Source organism: Triticum aestivum, chromosome 7B, assembly GCF_018294505.1.
Source record: "Triticum aestivum cultivar Chinese Spring chromosome 7B, IWGSC CS RefSeq v2.1, whole genome shotgun sequence".
In the NCBI taxonomy this organism is placed as follows: domain Eukaryota; kingdom Viridiplantae; phylum Streptophyta; class Magnoliopsida; order Poales; family Poaceae; genus Triticum; species Triticum aestivum.
Window position 1 is genome coordinate 497,613,200 of NC_057813.1, and position 23,783 is coordinate 497,636,982.

The window sequence follows — 23,783 nt, forward strand, 5'->3', positions numbered from 1 at the left end:
GGCCGCTTCATCCAACAATACCGCCGAACCAAAGTATGACATGCTGGTAAGCAGTATGACTTGTATCGCCCACAAATCACTCGTGTTCTACTCGTGCATATAACATCAACGCATAAAACCTAGGCTCGGATGCCACTGTTGGGGACGTAGTAATTTCAAAAAAAAAAATCCTACGCACACGCAAGATCACGGTGATGGCATAGCAACGAGACGGGAGAGTGTTGTCCATGTACCCTCGTAGACCGTAAGCAAAAGCGTTATGACAACGCGGTTGATGTAGTCGTAAGTCTTCACGATCCGACCGATCCAAGCACCGAACGTATGGCACCTTCGTGTTCAGCACACGTTCAGCTCGATGACGTTCCCCAGGCTCCAATCCAGCAAAGCATCGGGGATGAGTTCCGTCAGCACGACGGCGCGGTGAAGATGATGATGTTCTACCGGCGCAGGGCTTCGCCTAAATTCCACGACAATATGACCGAGGTGGAATATGGTGGAGGGGGGCACCGCACACGGCTAAGGAACGATCCGTAGATCAACTTGTGTGTCATGGGGTGCCCCCTGCCCCCGTATATAAAGGAGCAAGGGGGGAGGAGGCCGACCCTAGGAGGGGGCGCGCCAAGTGTGGAGTCCTACTAGGACTCCCTAGTCCTAGTAGGATTCCACCTCCCTTGTTGGAGTAGGAGAAGGGGAAAGAGGGGGAGAGGAAGAAGGAAAGGGGGGCTGCGCCCCTTGTCCAATTCGGACCAGAGGGGGGGCGCAGGCCTCCTTCCTTTTGGCCTCTCTCCTCTATTCCCGTATGGCCCAATAAGGCCCATATACTCCCCGACGAATTCCCGTAACTCTCCGGTACTCCGAAAAATACCCGAATCACTCGGAACCTTTCCGAACTCCGAATATAGTCGTCCAATATATCGATCTTTGCGTCTCGACCATTTTGAGACTCCTCGTTATGTCCCAGATCTCATCCAGGACTCCGAACTCCTTCGGTACATCAAAACTCATGAACTTATAATATAACTGTCATCGAAACCTTAAGCGTGCGGACCCTACGGGTTTCGAGAACTATGTAGACATGACCTAGAACTATTCTTGGTCAATAACCAATAGCGGAACCTGGATGCTCATATTGGCTCCTACATATTCTACGAAAATCTTTATCGGTCAAACCGCATATCAACATACGTTGTTCCCTTTGTCATTGATATGTTACTTGCCCGAGATTCGATCGTCGGTATCCAATACCTAGTTCAATCTCGTTACCGGCAAGTCTCTTTACTCGTTCCGTAATACATCATCCCACAACTAACTCATTAGTTGCAATGCTTTCAAGGCTTTAAGTGATGTGTATTACCGAGAGGGCCCAGAGATACCTCTCCGACAATCGGAGTGACAAAACCTAATCTCGAAATACGCCAACCCAACATGTACCTTCGGAGACACCTGTAGAGCACCTTTATAATCACCCAGTTACGTTATGACGTTTGGTAGCACACAAAGTGTTCCTCTGGTAAACGGGAGTTGCATAATCTCATAGTCAGAGGAACATGTATAAGTCATGAAGAAAGCAGTGGCAACATACTAAACGATCATGTGCTAAGCTAACGGAATGGGTCAAGTCAATCACATCATTCTCCTAATGATGTGATCCCGTTAATCAAATGACAACTCTTTTGTCCATGGCTAGGAAACTTAACCATCTTTGATTCACGAGCTAGTCAAGTAGAGGCATACTAGTGACACTATGTTTGTCTATGTATTCACACATGTATTATGTTTCCGGTTAATACAATTCTAGCATGAATAATAAACATTTATCATGAAATAAGGAAATAAATAATAACTTTATTATTGCCTCTAGGGCATATTTCCTTCAATATCAAAATGCAGGGCCCATGCATCATTGCCTTTCGGTCGAACCTACGTCCACAATTTTTTGTACGTACTATATCTCCACTGGTCCCCGAACCCAAAATGCTACCTCGTTCCCATAAAACAAAGCGGCCCACACATATTTAAGGCGTCGACTCGAACCCGTTTACTACGACATGGCCCCGCATGCTGTAGTACTCCTAGAAACCCTACTGCTGCACTCATCATCAGTTTTCTTCAAGAGGACGAGGGAGAAGCCGATTTGTAGTGGAGGCGCTTTCAAAAAAAGGATCTGTAGTGGAGACCCCTACCCTAGGGTGCCCTAGGTAGCTGCCGCACACATCATTGTTTTCTATTTTCTTTATGCTCTTACGCCCTAGAGTGAAATGATGGTTGCTTCGTCCGTCCAGCTTAATGCGGGAAAGGTGGGGCTTTGTGATTTGACCCCTCATCGCTCATTTTCTATTACTGTGGCGCTATGACCGGGTTGCCTCCAATTCCAATCGCTGCTCCGAACTGTAATTTGGTGCATTGCACGTGGAACAAGACGGTGGATGAGCCACATGTCGGCCAAAGGGGTCCTGTTAAGTGTGTCGCCATTTCATGTGCGGACTGACCCTGCTGGAGTTGCTACGCCAACACGACAGGAGCAGCCTACCACTTGGTTTTGCTCCTTGGTGAATCCCGACTATATTGATATAGAAAGATACGTGCTGAACTACCCTCTCCGTCTCTGTTTTTTATTTTTAGGCGTCTCGGTTTATAGGGCGTGCACGTAGTTCTAGGTCATCCATTTGACTAACTAAATATGAGTTGCTATGTCATAAAAAGTATATCATTGGATTCTTAAGCGGATGTAGTTGTATTTAAAAGTCGAGGGAGGGGCTTTTCCTGTGCGGTAGGCGGGGCAGTTCCGCCTAGTCGGTTCGACAGAGACAAGAGAAGATGAGGGAGTAGGCTGCTGCAAACGTAGGGCTGTGTGATTTGATAGCGAGTTACTGCTGGATAGGTGGGGCCCCATGATTTGACTTGCCATTATCATTTTAACTGCGGCGCTACGACCGGCGTGAGGCTCCCTATTCCTGACCACCTCCATACAGGTGCCTCTCCCAATGATCCACCATGTAGTAGAGGCTGGCTCTTGCATGAGAGCCCACTTCTCCACTTTTCCTTGCCTCTCTTTCCTCAACATATGCAAAAATGCCATATAAATCGCACTATTGTACTTACTTGCTCCTACAGGTGCCAACCTTGCCACATAGGTATAAAGTCTGATGTGGCAAGTTAATCAAGAAGAGAGAGACTAGTTTGGTGACCCAAGGAAGAAAAGGTGCTAAGCGCGTGTACCTAGGTGAAAAGACAATTTTGAGTGTATAGCTAATTAAATGAAGCAAAGTTAGCAACAAAAAACTAATAAGCACACCATTTCATTGGAAGAGGTCACTCCTTGGAAAATGCAATAAATACTACTCCCTCTGTCCCATAATATAAGAACATTTTTGGCACTGCACTAGTGTCAAAAATGTTCTTATATTATGGGACGGAGGGAGTACGAAGAAAGAGATAGAGAGAAGTAAAAAAATACACTTATAGCCAACCTTAGAGCTAACCTTGTTGTAGTATGAGTGACTAATGACTATGTATGACATGCCAACATCAGATAGCCTAACACACCGTGTTAAATCTCCAAGGGCGCGACCGCGCGAGCGACGCGATGGTCGTGGTAGGCACGACCATGATACGGGCTGCTGGCAGCCCTTGGATCTGAGATCAAACGGTCGCATGCTAAGTTGCTGAAAATTTGCAGAATAACCCTCCAGGATAGGATATTCACCCATAGGTCTAGAATCACGCCATGCAACCGTTTGATCTCAGATCCAAGGGCTCTCGGAAGCCCGTATCATGGGAGAATGGAAAGCCACTACCCTTCCGTTCGCACGCTGGCAGTTCGCTCCTACTCGTCCTAGCACATCCTTTAATATTACGGCGGTTCGCTCCTAGTCATCCCGTCCTTTCACATTACGGCAGTTCCACTAATCCTAACCCTCCTCCCAAATCCATGGCGTCCCAAATCTCCATGATTGGCGGTGAGTACAAGGTTAGAACCATCACCGGCAATGAGTTCGACATCATCTACACCCGTTCTTCCGCAATGGTGAAAGGATGCCTTTCTCGCTTCAGACGCATGTTCGAAAACTCAGATGATGAGTGGATCGCTGGGCTAGATGTTGAGTACACCACAGTCCTGGGATAAGAGAAGGATCTAAAGGACGAAGAGATGAAGAAGCCCGCCGTGATCCAGGTTTGCGTGCATCATTTATGCTTGGTCTACCACATATGCCATGCCAACGTTGAATGTCTAGATTTTAAGAACTTCCTCGAGAGCAACCTAGTCAAATTCGTTACTGTAGACTTTACCAATGACAAAGAAGTCCTGGGTCGGATAGGCCTCGTTGTAGGCAACCCCTTCGACCTCCAGAAGAATCGGCTGCTGCCCTCCGGTGGCCAGCCTTCAATGCTGACCCTGGCAGGAGCCATGGTTCATCCTTCATATGGTAAACTAGAGAAAAGTCATTACATGTTTCATCGTCATGCATGGCAGCGGAATGTACTAGATATAGACCACATCCACTACGCTGCAATGGATGGCTACCTTTGTTTCAATATCTACAAGGGTTGGATGAAGAGCAAGAGCTAAGTGTGCGGTTCAAGCAAAGAAGTATCGGCCAAGAGGAAGAGGGACAAGGACGAAGTCGAGGATGTGGACGAGGACTCCGAGTGAGTAAGGTGTCAATATTGTTGCTCATGGTGGTTCTAATGCAGTGTCTACCAGATTAGTTGCATAGTTTAATTTCAGGTGTGCTTAGTTTAATTGGAGGGGTGTGTTGTGCTGAGCCCCCAGCATAACTATGTTATGTTTCTTCTCATTACTTTAACTCTTTAGTATGTACATACTACTAGTATTTCTTTAATAGAATTTAGCACCCCAATTAAGCACGTACTAGCTTTTTTAATAGTACTATATGCATAATTTGGCGACGAGCGCTCTCTATATGTACCACCTTTTTTTTAATTTCAATTTTTGCTCCATGGCGCAATCCATCGATACTACTACTACTGTACAAAAGTATACATTTTTAAAAGGCTAGAATACTATTCATCACATATATAGCCAATTAAATTCTCAACCTAGAACGACGTGCATGCCATGTAAACCGATAGGGAGGAAGTATGGTAAAAATGAGGTGATTTTACCGAGCGATCAGCGGAGGAGCATGGCCTGTCATGTGGTCCCATGTGTCATGATGTACCAAGGCGATGCGCGTGTCCCTCTTGAGGCAGAAGCAATACTATGTGGTTCGAGATGATGGCGAACTGAAGTGTGAAATAATGGTTGCTTCGTCCGTCTGGGAAGGTGCGGCATTGTGATTTGACGTCTCATTGCTCATTACTACTACTGGGCCGGTACGAGTGGGGTGTGTTCCCCCTGCTGTTCTGCACTGTTATTTGGTGCTTGACACGTCGACCTGGTTGCTATATGTCCCACATGTCGGCGACAGGAAGTACATAATTCATGAAAGGGAGCATCAACGGAGGAGTATACTACAAAATTCAAGAAAGGGAGCGACTTAGTTTTGGAAAAATCTATTTTTATGGAGTATGTGCCCACTAGGGTTTATAGGGCTCATCTAAAAAACATTCATTTTTCCATTTGATAAGTCTCAATTCTACTACTAGTAGTAGTACCATTACATGTTGGATTTCGAGGTGCGTTAGATCACCCGATGCAAGCAGTGTCAAGAGGAAACTCACCAATGCATGTAGAAGTTCATGGAAATTTAGTGGTCATTCATGCATTCGTTCTAATTAATGCCTCGGTAAACATAACTTCTTGAGAAAAACGAGCGTACTAATTACTTGTACAAACTACGAAATTAATTCGACCACTCACCGTCTACCTTGGTTGGAGACATTTTGAAATAGAGCCATAAACTGGAAAGGAGGGAGTAGTAACTTTTGTCTCGATTAGTATTTGTGGCCTTGTATAGATGCAAAATGTATTTTTTATAGTGGCCTTGTATAAGTAAATGGAGGGAGTACTAAAGGACATATATATTCCAAACAATATGTTAATCTCTCTAACCAAGGTACGTAGTAGGGACGAGGAGTAAACAAAGGGAGTAGTAAAAAATTTCTCCTCGTCCTGCGAGCCACCACACGTGTGGGCGAGGGAGCGGGCGTAAGGCGTACAGTACTACTACTACTACTACTACTACTACTACTACTACTCTTAAGCAAGCTTCACCTCATCCTGCGAGCCACCGCACCCGTGGGCGGGGGAGACGGCGTACTAAGCAAGCTTCTCCTCGTTCTGCGAGTTAAGGGGACACATCAAAAGTACTCCAGTGTATAGAGCCTTGCCTCTAAGGTAGGCCCCACATGGTTTGCCTCTTTTTTAACATAACACGTCAAGTCGCAATTTGTTTGTTCACCCATGGTAGACGATCCTCCCTCCACCAAGTTGACAACCAGTACACATGTCAAATTACCACGCGCGGGTGTAGTTGGGAAAGAGACGGGAGTATGTGCGTCGTGCGTGCACCTCTTCTATTCGTGCATGTCCCCCACCTACGTGGGTGTGTGTGTGAGAGAGATACAAACCTAGATATAATGCGCCGTCCATCCCCATGCCTCCGCCCAGTCAGACCACCAGTCACCACCATGCCCCACTCCTCCTTACCTTATCTCTCATCTTTCTCCCTCCATTTTTATATACAAGGGGTCACTATCAAAATTACAATTTGCAGATATACAAGGCCACTTACACTAATCAATGCAATATTAATGGTGTTTGCCTCGTGGTATTAGCAAAGGAGGACATTAATTATCCCTTGCATGCATGCGGGAGTTTGTAAAAAAATGCATCTTGATGTTCCATGCAATGCACCGGCATCTTGCTAGTCCATGAAAACAACACATGAAAAAATTCCCTGGCGAACGAGGGATTTGAATCTGTTGGGAGGGGCTGTTTGGATCTTGCCCGGGGTAGCCAAAATATTGGCGACCCTTTTGTCCATTGGTGCCTTTGCCACCGATGAACGAGGAATGGCTCGGGTGCTCATTCATCCTCCAACGCGCATGTTGGAGAGGAGCTCACACGAGCTGTGTTTTTTTGTCCCACAACACGGCCCGAGCCGCCCGCAGACTGACCGACGACCCGCAAATTATGCCATCCAACTGTAGCCGCACACATTATGACAGCAACTCAACTAACCGGACGAAATTCATGCAAACATGTAGACAAACTGATATTTCATATAAACAACAACGGAAATCATATAAAATACCGTATTTTCATACAAACATGACGGATTTCATTACATTCAAATGAACTACACGGTGCTAGTTCTGGACAGCACAAGTATATAATACCTGGCCTAAATGATCGTCCGCCGATCAATTTGTGTTCCTCATGTCTGGCAGCACGATCACCGGACTGTCGGGAGCCCCGGAGGTATATGCTTCAGCGCAAAGGATGGCTCGCTTCCCCACTGCCCAACTGATATCATTGGCTGATGCCGAAGATGACGGGGGACGGCACCGGTTTGAGTTCATCACCGGCCACTACTTCGCCATGGCCGGCACCGGCTCGAGTTCATCCTAACATTCCCCTCTTCCATGGAGCCCATGCAGGGTCGACGAAGGTCCTCGCAACAATAGGATCCTTCATGGGATCCAAGCCGCGGCGGCCTTCATGGGACCCAAGCGGCGGCGGCCCCCCGTGTTCTACTTCTCCTCGATGATGGCGGCGGACGCGGAGGCGCTGGCCACCGACTTGTCGCTCTCCGCGCACCCGACTTCTATCGCTGCTTGCATGGTGTGGCCGCCGGCATGGGAGTCTTGGCCACAGAAACGGGAGACGCGGTACGAGGTGGCGGCGTGGACGACAACAACAACGCTCCTGCACCGCTCCTCAACGAGCTGGCCTGGAGCGGCGAGTTGCTGAACCGCGCGCTGGCTTGGGGCGACAACTGGCTCCGTCGGGCGAGGGGAGGGAGGTGGATCAGCGAGCTACATAGCTCGTATCCGGCGGGCTACCCAGCTGGCTTGGATGCGGAATAACTACTCTTCGTAAGGCATTGTAAGAGCGGACAAAATGGTGAAGGAGGAGATAGGGGAGCGGTGGAGGTGTGCGATTCTTGGCCGACGTTTGGCCTTGTTTAAATATGAGATTAAATAGATGGCAGATGGGAGGAGCTCGGCCAGTGTTGCGTTTAATGCCGGCCCGGTCATGAACGGACGTGTGTCCAGAGTGGGTTTCTCGGCTTCCACACGGGCGGGTTTCATGGAGGCGTTTGAATGCGGCAAGGTGGCATGTTCAGCCGGGCGTGCAACGAGTGGTGCCCTCGACTCTGACCTAGGACACCGCGCTGTTCTTGCACTGACATGTGGGCTCTTTGGGTACATGGCCTGCATGTTAGTGACCCAACGCTGGCAGCGCACAACAGAAGAACCTTTGGTGGGCCAGGGCGGTCAGAAGCGGGCATTTCATAAACCGATGATTGTTCATTGAGCGTGACGTCATCTATTTCATGTAGATAAGCCTACTATGTTGACAGCCCGTTCGATACGTTGTGATTCATAAAGACCGCTGCAAACATCAATGTTCTTCTTATCACAGATAAGATTGACTAATACACGTAACAATCCATGTCCTTAACAAAGGGTGCATGCACGTATAGGTTGAGCATGTGTCTTGCGTCATGTGCTGTGTGCATGCAGTCGTGCGAGTGTTGCGTGCGTGCAAGGGTACGTTTCAGTGTTGCATGCATGGGTGCGTACGTGCGTGTGTTCATGAGTGCATGTGTACGTGTCAGTGTTGCACTCCTGCATGCGTGCGTGTGTATGTTATGTGTACTTGTCAGTGTTGCACGCCTGCATGCGTGCGTGTCTTGCGTGCGCACATGTGTACGTGCGGGGTGAGGCTACACGTTAGTCGACTGACTTTGTCATCTCTGGTCATTAGATTTTCCAGCCATTGGATATGAAATCAAGGGACTCCAGTTTATCATCAAACTCCACCCTCTTGAGCCGCCAGCCACCACCGGTCGAACCGCCGGCCCGCGCCGCCCGCGGCCGCCCCGTGCCGCCACGCCGCCCCGCCCTCCCCGAAACCACTCCCCAGCGCCGGTCCGCCACCGCACCGGCCATCCCTCTAGGCCCCCCGCGCCGAGTTTTTTCTCCGGCGATCCCCACCCCACCGCCCAATCAACGCCCCCCAACCGCCGACGACTGCCAACCAGAGGTCTCACGACTTCGAATACCCACCGACCACTAATTTATTACCATTTCTATCCTTCATATACGCGCTGACGGGTGGGCCCTATGGTAATGTGCGCTGCTGAATGTGGACCGTTTGGCTGGTCAATTGATCGTGTTATCAACAAATTACGGAGCTATATGGTGAGCCAGTGACCGTATGATCACCCTAAAATGTACTCCTATTTTATTAACATAGTACAGACTCAAACTACCATTTCTTTCTTTCATATACGGGCTGACAGGTGGGCCCCACGGTTACGTGCCCCGATGGTGCAACACTAGTTGGGCCGCGTGGAACGTTTGACTGGTCAATTGATTGTGTCATCAACAAAACACGGAGTAGTACGGGTGTGCCAGTGACTGTATAATCATGACATGTATTTGTTTGACGTGGTACAGACACAAGGGCTCATATATACGTGCAAGCACTCACCGCTATAAGGGCACGCACGCGGACCCTACCCCTATGAGTACCTTCGAGAGAGTGGGCCAACATATATGATCTTGAGATTTTACGAAGTCACCATAGGTGCCTCGTAGTCGAGTGGAACGTCTCCTCCCACAGAACACACATCGCCGGAAAATACTGAAATTAACACAAGATAAATGCGAGCACAGGGACTTTAACCTTGGTGGGCTCGAGAAACCACTGTCCTCCTAACCATCCAACCACATGTTGGTTAGCACGACAAAATGTATGTGGTGACCGCGATGAGCTTATTCTGAAGTCCAGTGACCATATCGTGCTTTAGCTTCAAATAAAATGACCATAAGTGTCTTCAACAAAATACGGAGCACGCATCAAATGCAAAGTCCGTCAGTGTCATCAGCAAAATATGGAGACGTATCGTGAGCTAGATACCATTGTACTATTGTATATGCTTATTTTCTTAGTGACCAATTGCGTGTGTGGTGTGGTGGGCACATCATTTCTAGTTGTGGGGGGTCAACATGAAGACTCATGGGTCGGTTCCATCCTGCGCTACATATAGGTTGGACCGAGACGCGTTATATGAAGACCCATGTGGAGGACTCGGCGTACAACACGAAGCTACCACAGTTGCGGAGGACTCTATCCCCACTGGTGATAAGCCGACTATATATGATTTGTAACCCTAGGACCCCAGTATGTTATAGAAGCTTGGGGGCTAGTTCGTCGATAGTATACACACACACAATGCCTGGTATTCACGTGTACTTTGTACACACCCCTATCACTAATATACAGTACCAGGAGTAGGCTCTTTCTTCAACTGCAAGGGTCCGAACTAGGGTAAAACTTTGCCTCATATTACCATCCAGCCTAACAGTCAGGGATATCCTACCGAATGATATGATGAAATCATATCTGCCAACTACTAAGAGAGAGGTGTGTCTGGGGGGGGGCAATGTATGCGTGAGGCCCCTGAAGATAATGTGCATGCAGGAGACACATAGGCACATATATGTGGGTATAGAGGGCTAGTAGAGACTGTGCATGTGTATATATGCATGTGAGAGAAATAGTGTTTTCCAACTGAGATTAGTGAAAAGAGTGGTACATAGTAGTCAGAAAGAGAGAGAGCATGTGCGTGAGACACCCCGACACCCTGAGAGAGATTGTGAGCATGTGTGAAAGAGAAATGCCGATGCATATAAAGTGTGTGCACTTATGCGTTAGATAGAGAGATATATAACGCGTTTGTGAGAATGGGCCGAGGCATAGTGCATCTATGTGTAAAAGGCGGTTCTACGCATTAAATTAAAATATAAATGGCATTATTATTTTTGGATGAGATCAAGAATTTTGCGAATTGCGTATGGACGAAAAATGGTCTATCAGACACCAGTACTCTATTGAATTGTAGCATGTGCATGTGTTTATTTCATATTATCGATCCATAGAGTGAGAGCGGTTTGAAATACAGGCAATGGATGATTTTTCAATTCATATATAAGCAGGAATTAGTGCACTCCATGTTGTTAGTGTGAAGCACTTTATACATTTGTCACTTGCATGGATACATTCCAAATTGCTAGCTACGAAATAGAATACATGTCGAATTCAACATAAAGGGGGTTTCGAAGATTCGAATTCATAGGAAGTGCATTCATCTATTTGAACCCGAGATAATGGCATTTGTAAATCACATGTAAAATGGGGCATCAATCTTTGTTGTGAGTTTGAACATGCTATATATATTCATACACATATCAAATTTTTTTTTGCAACCAAGGAGATTATATCTGGAACCATGCATGAACTAAGGTAAGTTGCATATTTTTTAATATATACTCGTGTACAATGTATATTCAAATGTACCCCCTCCATTCCAAAATAATCATAGCTTTAGGATTTTCAAGAGTAAAGATTTGTGAAGTTTGACAAATCCTGAAAGTTCAATTGAAGAGAACCGAAAACGTTAATGCTTATGCTCCCAAATATTGAACGAAGCGCCAAATAGGCTTGTGGTCACCCGAAACCGCGCAAGACTAATGTTTGGTGGTAGGAAATTATTGTCCTGACTCTGGCCCGTGTAGCCTATCGGCCCGATGTCCAAAGACCTAACCTGGGTAGGTTTGTAACCTCACCAAGACGCCAGTCTCAACCGCCTCTGAGAAGCATTCATACGCAGTGGGCGCCTAAACACCCATGCTGAAAGTGCAACTATCCCTAGGTGGTTTTGGTAATTCCTAACAACATATAACTCATTGAGCTAATGCTATTTCAAGATAAATATTTCAGGAAAGCTCAATGAATGGCATGGCATGGATGAGAAAAGTGGACCCCTCAAAATGCGAAGGACAAAAGGATTGGCTCAAGCTCAAAGGTCAAGACTCTACATTTTATATTTTAGTGATCCAAGATCACATTGAGTCTATAGGAAAAGCCAGTACTATCAAGGAGGGATGAGGTGTTGCTTAATGAGGTTCTTGCTCAAAGTGCTTAATGATATGCTCCAAAGCCCTCAACTACTTTGTCACATCCACATATGACCTAAACCAAAAGTCAAACTCGGCCCCACCGATTCTTTCTATCCGGCGCCACCGAGTTCAGATGTCATAGCCACTGCCACAAACCCTAGGCAAATTGGTATCACCAATAGGGATCTCGGTCTCACCGAGTTGGGATTGTAATCTCTCTGTTTCCTTTCGTAACGTTTCGGTACCACTGAGATGAGCAATCGGTCCCACATAGATTGCAATGTAAACTCTTTGTTTCCCTTTCCTAACATTTCGGTCTCACCGAAATGAGTGAACCGGTCCCACCGAGTTTACCTGACCAACTCTCTAGTTAGCTTATTACCAAAATCGGTCTCACCGAGATTACGTTATGCCCTAACCCTAACCATATCGGTCCTACCGAGTTGCATGTTGGTCCCACCAAAAATCCTAACGGTCACTAGATTTGTCAAATCGGTCCGACCAAGTTTCTCAATTCAGTCCCACCGAGATTGACAAGTTGTGTGTAACGGTTAGATTTTGTGTGGAGGCTATATATACCCCTCCACCTCCTCTTCATTCGTGGAGAGAGCCATCAGAACGAACCTACACTTCCAACTTACATTTTCTGAGAGAGAACCACCTACACTTGTGTTGAGACCAAGATATTCCATTCCTACCATATGAATCTTGATCTCTAGCCTACCTCAAATTGCTTTCCACTCAAATCTTCTTTCCACCAAATCCAAATCCTGTGAGAGAGAGTTGACTGTTGGGGAGACTATCATTTTTGAAGCACAAGAGCAAGAAGTTCATCATCAACACACCATTTGTTACTTCTTGGAGAGTGGTGTCTACTAGATTGGCTAGGTGTCGTGGAATTGTCATGTCAGATGTCCTCGTGAAAGGACTTAGTTGTGGAGCCATCGCAACTAGGAAGCTTGAAGGCGTTAATCGGGACAAAGGACACGAGAGGTTTTATACTAGTTCGGCCCCTTACGGTGAAGGTAAGGCCTACGTCTAGTTGGGTTGGTATTGATGTTTTGATGACCAGGGAGCGAGATATGCTATGCCTGGCTCTCGATGAGTTGTTTCTTGCCCTAAGCCGCCAGCGGGTCGTCCCCTTATATACACGGGTCGACGCCCTGCGGCTTACAGAGTCCCGGCCGGCTTATAAACAATGTCCGGCTCGGTGACTAGTTATGTCTACCTTATGATACAAGTAATATTACTATAGCGGTTTATTACAACGGGCCTTAAGTCGCCTGTGGGCCTTAAGCTTTCTATGAACCGCCATCTTCATGCCTTGGTCTTGGGCTTCTCTCTGGTGAGTCTTCTTTGCGTAACCCGGCCCCTCCTGGGCGGCTTACACAAATAGTTATATCCCCAACATTAGGCCCCAGATTGATTTGAACCTATTCATGTCAATCTTAAAATACCTTATGAATTGTCCTGCAGTCTTTTGTCTTGCATGAAGAATTTTAACCCGCCGTGACGTCATCATCTGGATCCGGGTTAAATCACCGTGACGTCATCATCAATAAAACTTATTTTTATTCTGCCATATTTTCGATGAATCTTTGTCTTTATTGACTGTCCCGAGAATCGAGGCACCCGAGCCACTGGATAAAAAATGTTATCTCCTCGTTTTCCGTGCCCTCTCGGTCAATCTTCTCTTATAAATAGCCGCGACTTAGGTCTTTTCCTTTTTATCCTTTCAGTCGTCTTCTTCCTCTTGCCTCCTCCTGAGTTCTGCCGCCGCCACCATCGAACCTCTCGTCTTCATCGACTGAGGCCGCTGCATAAACCTGACTCTGACCAGAGATCAACGGCGAACCTTCGCAGCTCATCCGCATCGTGAGTTCCTCTCATTCCCTTTCTCAGATCTGCATTAGGTCCTTGTTGAGTTCGTCAGTGTTCATCACTGGCCGACACCAAACCCTCGCTAGTTCCTTCCAATGCCATGTTTAGATCGTGGAAACTACGTAGAACTGCTGCGGTGCTTGTTTGTGTTGATCTTGCATAAAAATAGATCTCCTTTCCCTTGTTCAGGAACCCTCTTCGAGTGCATGAACTTCTCTGCCTTGTTTTAGGTCTAGAAAAATTTCCTTTCAGAGCAATATTTTGATCTAGAGTAATAACTGTTATCTGTGAAACTTGCTTTTATCACCCGGAAAACCTCTTCTGGTAAATGCCCTGAAGTACAACTGTCGGGGTGTCCGGCTTAAATAAATGACACACAACCTTAATTGCTCCTCATGACCCGGAAAAATTGTGAACTGCACTTGATACTTGTAACGGCTTAAGTATTGTTGCACAGTCATCCTTACACCATTAGGCCCCTCATTAAGCCGCCACCTTAAATAATTAAGATTTTTCTCCCGGGTTAAAGTTTGAACCGGATATTCTTGTTTTTCCATAGGCCAACTGCTGTGATGGCTCCTAAGGCTACCAAGGCCCCTGTAACTTGCAATTGGGTTCCATCCATAGTTACCAATAGCAAACTAGCTGAGTTTGTAAAGTCTGGGCATCTGCCAAAAAAGGATGTCATGTCTTACCGTGCCCCTGACCCATCTGAAGAAAAGCCTCACCCCAAAGCAGGGGAAGTAATAATTTTTACATATCATATGAGTCGTGGATTTGCTCCTCCTGGCTCAAAAATTTTCAGAGAGGTTTTAAATTTGTTTGATCTTAGACCTCAAGACATTGGACCCAATTCCATGTCAAATATTTGTAACTTCCAAGTCTTCTGCGAGGTATACTTGGGAGAAGAGCCAAGTCTGCTTTTATTCAGGGAACTTTTTTACATGAACTGGCAAAATGAACGTGCCAACGGGCCCAGTCTTGAGCTTGGCGGCATCTCAATCCAGCGACGGAGAGACTGTCTTTTGCCTTATGCTGAGTTGCCGAGTCACCCAAAATCTTGGAACCAGACGTGGTTCTACTGTCAGGACACTTCTCCGGCTGATGAAAAACCTCTGCCCGGCTTTTGCGCCCTGCGCCTTGAGTCTAACCATCAGCTACCAGACAAGCTGACAACCCTTGAACGCGTGCCTCTCAATTCCACCATCAGGAAGATTAAAGCCCTCTTAGGAAATGGTTTGAACGGCATCGATCTGGTCCGAGTCTGGGTCACTTGGCGGATACTTCCATTAAGCCGCCGTCCCGGCTTAATGTGTACTTATACAGGCGGAAAGAATGATCCGTTACGCCATAGTCCTGACGACTTACCAGATGATGTGGTGGATGCTACGACCCAGTCACTGCTGAAAGAAGGCACTGCGACCAGCAAAGCCTTCGGCTTACTCCCATTTTGCAAGAATAACCCGGCCCCTGCAGTAAGTTATCAATCGTAACAAATACTTATTGCCATACTATACCTTTCTTGATACTCATAATTCCTTAACTTTTTTCCACAGGCCGATGATGACTTCTGGAAAGCCAAATATGACCATGAGGCTGCCAAACAAGCCAGGACGACCAAGAAGGCTGAAAGGAAGGCCGCCAAGGCGGGAACCTCAAAGAAGAAGAAACCCAGCGCCTCTGACTTACTCAGATTGGAGGATAGCTCTTCGGATGAAGAAGAGGTAATCTTTAAATTTCCTTAAGTTCCTTGTTATCATCTATCTGACATTCTATCCCTTCAGGAGGATACGGGGAACAGTCGAGCAGCCAATGAAGAGGTAACTATAATCTCCTCCGACTCAGAGCCTTTACCAAAGCGAAAGACCCGAAGGGTGACCCGGAAAGTAAGATTTTCACATGCACTTGCTTATCAAGATCCTCAATTTATTTTGAAGCAACAACAGTTTGAGAACTGGAGGCAGACTCGGAACAACAAGGATGCAGAACTCTCCTCCGGCTTACCTGATGTAACCAGGAAGCGTCGTACCGAGGTTATCTCCGATTTACGTTCTGTCTTACCTTTAGCAGGCTTAATTCGTCAACCTCTCAATTCATCTGACTCCAACTATCAGGATACCTCTCCTTCCGGCGAATCCATGCAGTCAAATATGCCGACTTTCAAAACTGCTCCCGGGTAATGTAAACTTATGCACTTTTTGCTTTATTCATGCTTGTGTATTCATCCTTCTGCTTTTGTTAACAGCATGCAAGTGAAACCCAGTAAACGGGCAAAGAAGAATAAGACGTCTGAAGAGCCAGTTGTGGCTGAACCGGTGATTAATGCGTCTGTTCCAGACAACTCTACCCATCAGCCGCCGCTTGATCCAGCTTCTGATATTCTAATGCCAACCTCTGATCCCCCTGCTGAGGATACTCTCCACACAAGTGACCCAGAGATTCCTAGCCCGGTCAAAACAAATGAACCGGCAGTTGAAATTGTGAAGTCTCAGTTTGTTGAACCAGGGCGGCCTACCGTCCTTGCCAAATGTACCGCCAAGGAAGAATTTTCTCAATCCCAAAAAGCCAAGCAGGACATCACTGATTATACTCACCTAAGCATTGGTGATATAGTCTCGGCCTATCTGAATCAGGTTCATAATAGCCGTGACCTGGAAATTGACATGGTGAAACAAATACAGCACAAATCTGAGGTATAACTTATACTTTTTACCTGAATCTTACATACTGTACCAGCCCCCAAGTCTATTGCTTATGAACAAATATGTTGTAGACTTTTTAGAAATCTGCTTTACCTGTTAACTTACCCGGCTTAAAAAGAAGTTACTTAACCCGGTTATCACATAAGGCTTTTAAATCTGCAATACACATTAGCCCCCAAGTGTCAAGTATCATTACTTGTAAGGTGCTTGAGACTTAATATGTGTGACCCGGCAGGATAAAGTTAAAAAAAATTCAGCATACATTAGCCCCCAAGTGCCAAGTATCTTTACTTGTAAAGTGCTTGGGACTTGAATGTTAGCTTACTATAATCCTTACCGTAACCTGGTGTCAATGCAGGCTGCCATAAGTCAATTTGAATCAGAGCTTGCTACCCTGAAGAGCCGTCTGGAAACTCAAGAGCTTGAGACGCAGAAGGCTAACTCCAAATTTGAATTTAGTGTCTCTGAAAATGAGAAACTAAAGAAGAATTTTGAGTCGGAGAAGAAAACTTGGGCTAATGATAAGGCTTCCCTGGTGACTCGGGCCGAAACAGCCGAAGCATCTCTTGCCGAAGCAATAACCGAGCTGACCGACTTAAAACAGCAGATATCGCAAATGGTCTCAGCCATCTTTGGTAAGTTATTGTAAACCAGACATTAAACATTGTAACCTTACAATGATGATTGTAACTTCCGGCTGACTGTTATGCTTGTGCACATACAGGCTCCAGGAGTGTCAACTTGAAGCAGAACACGCGGATCAAGCTTAAAGCAGTTTACACTTTAGTGGAACAGCTATACTCTCGGGACACAACGTGCCTTGGCCGTTGTAGCTTTATCAACTCCACACCCTCGCCTTTTGCAAGATGTATTGAAGAGCCTTGCCTTTCTACCTCAGCGGATCCAAGACTTAAGGTGTTCATCCTTAAGAGCAGGGGCCGTAGCCGCCTTGAGCCGGGCAAAAGCATGGCTCCCAGAACTAGACCCGGCAGACCTTGCACTTGGATACCCGAGTCTAAAGGAAGACGACAATGCCTTTGATGATCATGACTTCACCGCCTGCGTCAAAGCCATATGTCCAGTGGCCACCCTTATCGGAAATGATACTGAACTCAGCAAGTATGCGTCGGCTTATGACAGTAACAACCGGAAAATCCCAAACGCTCCATATGATCAAATCAGCCTGATCCCTCCAATTCGTAAGCATACTTTTGCCCCTGAAGTGGACCCGGCCGGTTTAATAGATGCTGAAGTTGAATTTCAAGCTTTGAGCGGCATTGATTGGGCCTCATCAACTTTCCAGGACAAAACAGCCGACGGAGAAGCGGAGAAGGATAACCCGGAGCCCTCAAGCCCGCCGAAGGAATGAATCGCCAGGTGTTTGGCCAAAAACAATGCTTCATCCATTTCAGACTCGGGGAGTCTTGTAATAGGGTAGAAAGAACTTCCCTATGCCTGTCATGCCTTTGTGCATGCTTAATACTTTTCGTAAGACGCCATGGCTGTATATTTCTTCCCTGGCATTTTAAATTTTGCTTACCTTATCCTGCGACCCTTTGATAGTCTTTCCGGCTCATACAATGCTCACCCGGCCCACAACAACCTGGGGTGATGAATTTTTAAACCGGCAAGATAAAAACATCGCATAATGCTTTCCACAAGGTCTCAGGATTATCAAAATACTTTACAGGCTTCTGATTCGGATACGATCAGTAAACCGTTCCAAAGGGGTTAAGCTAAGATTCAGATACGATCATATAGCCCCCAGTGGCTTGGCGATGCCGATCAAGTGGGTATCGACAGCTATGTTCTCTTTGGTTCGAATACGGCCTATGTTTGAACAGGAAGCCCCCAAGTGACCATAGGATTTGTTTAATGACGCTGATTCGTATACGATCCACGTTAGACCTAAAGAGGTTAAGCTATGATTCAAATATGATCAAGAAGCCCCCAAGTAGGTTTGGCAAGTATGCCGATCAAGTGGGTATCAACAGCTATGTTCTCTTTGGTTCGGATATGACCTATGTTTGAACAGGAAGCCCCCAAGTGATCATGGCTAGATTCAGATATGATCATAAGCAGGACCAAAGGTAAAGCCGGATTCAGATATGATCCGGCCCCTGTTGGTTGTTTCCACCACCTGACAAAAAGACATATACACTTTTTTTTTGAGGGTGAAAAAAGGACATAGGTCCTGCTTTATTACTTTATATAATATATACATTGTCAAAAAATATATACATCTAAAGAACCGATGGCTTAAGTATAATAAGGCCGAAGATGGGCTATATTCCATGGCCGGCGGGTCTCCTCCTCCGATTTACCTAAGTATTTATGCTCTCGAATATCAATGAGGTAGTATGACCCGTTGTGCAGATTCTTGCTGACCACAAAGGGTCCTTCCCAAGGAGGGGATAGCTTGTGCATATCAGACTGATCCTGGATGAGCTGGAGCACTAAATCGCCTTCCTGAAATGTTCTGCTCCTGACCCGGCGGCTGTGATAACGACGAAGGTCTTGCTGGTAAATCACCGAGCGGGCTATTGCCAAGTATCGCTCCTCATCTAACAAGTCAAGCACCTCTTGTCGAGCCTTTTCATTATCAGCCTCAACGTTAGCCGCCACACAGGGCGAATCGTGCCGGATGTCACTTGGAAGAACTGCCTCTGCTCCATAAACCATGAAAAAAGGTGTATAACCCGTGGACCTGTTAGGCGTAGTGTTGATGCTCCACAGCACAGAGGGCAACTCTTCCACCCAACAACCCTGAGTCCGTTGTAAGGGGACCAAGAGCCGTGGTCTGATACCTCTTAAAATCTCCTAATTAGCTCCTTCTGCTTGACCATTGGATTGAGGATGACCAACAGCCGAAACGTCAAGCCGGATATGTTCCCGTTGACAGAACTCTTCCATGGCACCCTTGGAGAGGTTAGTGCTATTATCAGTTATGATGCTATGTGGAAAACCAAAACGAAAGATCACCTTTTTGATGAACTGAACTGCTGTGGCCGCATCACACTGACTGACCGGCTCTGCCTCAATCCACTTTGTAAATTTATCCACTGCCACCAGGAGGTGTGTCTTTTTATCCTTAGACCTTTTAAAAGGTCCCACCATGTCAAGCCCCCAGACTGCAAACGGCCAAGTAATTGGAATCATCCTCAATTCCTGAGCCGGCACATGAGCTCGTCGTGAGAATTTCTGACACCCATCACATTTGCTAACAAGATCGTCTGCATCTGCATGAGCCGTCAGCCAATAAAAACCATGACGGAAAGCCTTGGCCACCAGAGATTTTGAGCCGGCATGATGACCACAATCTCCTTCATGGATTTCTCGAAGTATCTCTTGACCCTCTGTAGGCGACACACAACGCTGGAACGCCCCTGTGACACTGAGATGATGTAACTCGCCGTTAACAATTGTCATGGATTTGGACCGCTTGACAATTTGTCTCACCAAGGTCTCATCCTCAGGCAGCTCTCCCCGGGTCATATAAGTCAGATATGGTAATGTCCAATCCGGGATGACGTGAAGTGCAGCCACCAACTGTGCCTCCGGGTCTGGTACTGCAAGCTCTTCCTCTGTAGGTACCTTGACAGAAGGATTATGTAGAACGTCAAGAAAGGTGTTAGGCGGCACCGGCTTGGGCTGAGAGCCCAACCGGCTTAAAGCATCAGCCGCCTCATTCTTCCTTCTGTCAATGTGCTCCACCTTATACCCTTTGAAGTACCCAGCTACAACATCGACTTCACGGTGATAAGCCGCATAAGGGGATCCTTAGAATCCCATGTGCCTGAGACCTGTTGAGCCACGAGGTCTGAGTCGCCCAAGCACCTTACCCAGCTTAAATTCATCTCCTTAGCCATCCGGAGTCCATGGAGCAAGGCCTCCTATTCAGCTGCATTGTTAGTACAAGGAAACATGAGCCGGAGCACATAACGAAATTTATCACCTCGAGGGGAAGTTAAGACAACTCCAGCCCCTGATCCTCCTAACTGCTGGGACCCATCAAAGTGAATAGTCGAATACGTATTGTCTGGCTTCTCCTCAGGTGCCTGCAACTCTGTCCAATCATTGATAAAATCCACCAAGGCCTGAGACTTGATGGCAGTGCGGGGCATATACATCAGACCATAGGGCCCAAGCTCAATGGCCCACTAGGCGATTCGTCCTGTGGCTTCCCTATTCTGAATGATGTCTCGCTGAGCTTACCACCGTTATAGGGTGACTTTGGAAGTACTGCTTCAGCTTCCGATTTGCCATGAACACACCATAAACAAGCTTCTGCCAATGTGGATACCTTTGCTTAGACTCAATGAGCACCTCGCTGATGTAGTAAACCGGCCGTTGAATTGGATGCTCCTTGCCTGCCTCCTTATGCTCCACCACGATGGCAACGCTAACGGCCCGTGAGTTAGCAGCCACATATAACAATAACGGCTCTTTATCAATGGGAGCTGCAAGAACCGGTGGCTCAGACAATTGTCTCTTTAAATCTTCAAAGGCAGTGTTAGCAGCATCGCTCCAGACAAAAGTGTCTGTTTTCTTCATCATCTGATATAGCGGTAAGGCCTTCTCTCCTAACCGGCTTATGAACCGGCTTAAAGCAGCAACCCATCCCGCCAGGCGCTGAACATCATTGATACATGCCGGCTTAGCCAGAGAGGTAATCGCCGTGATCTTCTCCGGATTAGCTTCAGTGCCTCTATTTGACACCAGAAAGCCCAAGAGCTTGCCCGCAGGTACACCAAACACACACTTGGCCGGGTTAAGCATCATCTTGTAAACCCGGAGATTGTCAAAGGTCTCTCTCAAGTCAGATATTAAAGTTTCCTTTTCTCTGGACTTCACCATGATGTCATCCACATAAGCATGAACATTGCGCCCAATTTGATCGTGCAAACAGTTCTGCACACATCGCTGATAAGTTGCCTGGGCACTCTTGGAGCCCAAACGACATAGATACATAACACAAAGCCCCAAACGGGGTGATAAAAGCTGTCTTCTCCTGGTCCTTAACTGCCATCTTGATCTGATGATAACTAGAGTAAGCATACAAAAAGCTCAAATGTTCACAACCCGCCGTAGCATCAATGATTTGATCAATACGGGGGAGAGCAAAGGGATCAGCCGGACAAGCCTTGTTTAAGTCCGTGTAATCCACACACATCCGCCAAGTGCCGTTCTTCTTGAGCACCAACATCGGGTTAGCCAACCACTCCGGATGAAAAACTTCAACAATAAACCCGACCGCTAAGAGCCGGGTCACTTCTTCCCCAATAGCTGTCCGTCTCTCTTCGTTGAATCGTCGGAGAAACTGCCTGACCGGCTTATACTTCGGATCAATATTGAGAGTGTGCTCAGCGAGTTCCCTCGGTACACCCGGCATGTTAGAAGGTTTCCATGCAAAGATGTCCCAGTTCTCACGGATGAACTCGATGAGCGCACTTTCCTATTTAGGATCCAAATTGGCACTGATGTTGAACTGCTTAGAGGCGTCTCCCGGGGTGAAGTCAACCAATTTTGTCTCAGCAGCCGATTTAAATTTCAACACCGGGTCATGCTCAGTAGTTGGTTTCTTAAGGGAGGCCATATCCGCCGGGTCAACATTGTCTTGATAGAACTTGAGCTCCTCCGCGGCACAGGCCGTCTCAGCGTAAGGTGCGTCGCCTTCTTCACATTCCAAGGCCACCTTTCGACTCACATGCACGGTGATGGTGCCCTTGTAACCCGGCATCTTGAGCTGTAGATAAACGTAACACGACCATGCCATGAACTTAGCATAAGCCGGTCGCCCAAATAGAGCGTGATATGGGCTCCTGATCTTCACCACCTCAAACGTCAACTTCTGAGCCCTAGAATCATACTCATCCCCAAAGGCCACCTCTAATTCAATCTTACCAACTGGGTAAGCCGACTTGCCTGGAACCACCCCGTGGAAAACAGTGTTGGATGTTCTCAGATTCTTCTCAGTCAACCCCATACGCTGGAAGGTCTCATAATAGAGTATATTGATGCTGCTACCTCCGTCCATGAGTACTTTAGTAAATTTATATCCACCAACCTGGGGTGCTACCACCAAGGCTAACTGACCCGGATTATCAACGCATGGAGGGTGATCCTCTCTGCTCCAAATGATGGGTTGCTCTAACCATCTCAAATAACGAGGAACTGTCGGTTCAACCGAATTTACAGCCCTCTTATGAACCTTCTGGTCACGTTTGCATAAGCTTGTGGTAAACACATGGTACTTCCCACCGCTCAACTGTTTTGGTTGGCTCTGGTAACCCGACTGCTGTTGCTGCTGCTGTCCTCCCTGACCAGATTGCTGCTGACTATTTACACCCGGCTGTCCCTGAAAACCGGAATTGAACCGCCGCCCGGGCCATGAAAGCCGCCGGCCCCTGAACCACCACCAGATCCATTACCACCATCAAAAATATTGGAGTTTTTAAACGCCTTCATGATTGCACAATCTTTCCACATGTGTGTAGCGGGGTGCTCCCGGGTGCCGTGTTTCGGACAGGGCTCGTTGAGTAGCCGCTCAAGAGATGGACCTAACCCGCCGTTTCAAGGCCACTTACCCTTACGTCTCCGATTGTTACCCTATGTACTAGCATTAGCCACAAGCTCCGGGTTGCCATCCACCTTACGCTTATTGCCGCTTTGATTCCCCAGGTTGTGCTGTTGACCCTTTCCATTACCATTCCTTTTGCCCTTCCCTGCCTTCTCATCGTCAGACGCGGGGTCCCTGGTATTATCAGAATCGGCATATTTGACTAAAGCCGCCATCAACGTTCCCATATCGGTGCAGTCACGCTTAAGGCGGCCCAATTTCTGCCTCAGTGGTTCAAAGTTGCAATTCTTCTCCAACATGAGGACTGCAGAGCCGGCATCCATCTTATCAGATGAGTGAATGATCTCCTTGACTCGGCATACCCAATGAGTGGTGGATTCACCCTCTCCCTGCTTACAACTCGTCAAGTCCACGATCGACATAGATTGCTTACAGGTATCCTTGAAGTTCTGGACGAACCGGGCCTTTAACTCCTCCCACGAACCAATGGAATTAGGTGGTAAACCTTTTAGCCAAGACCG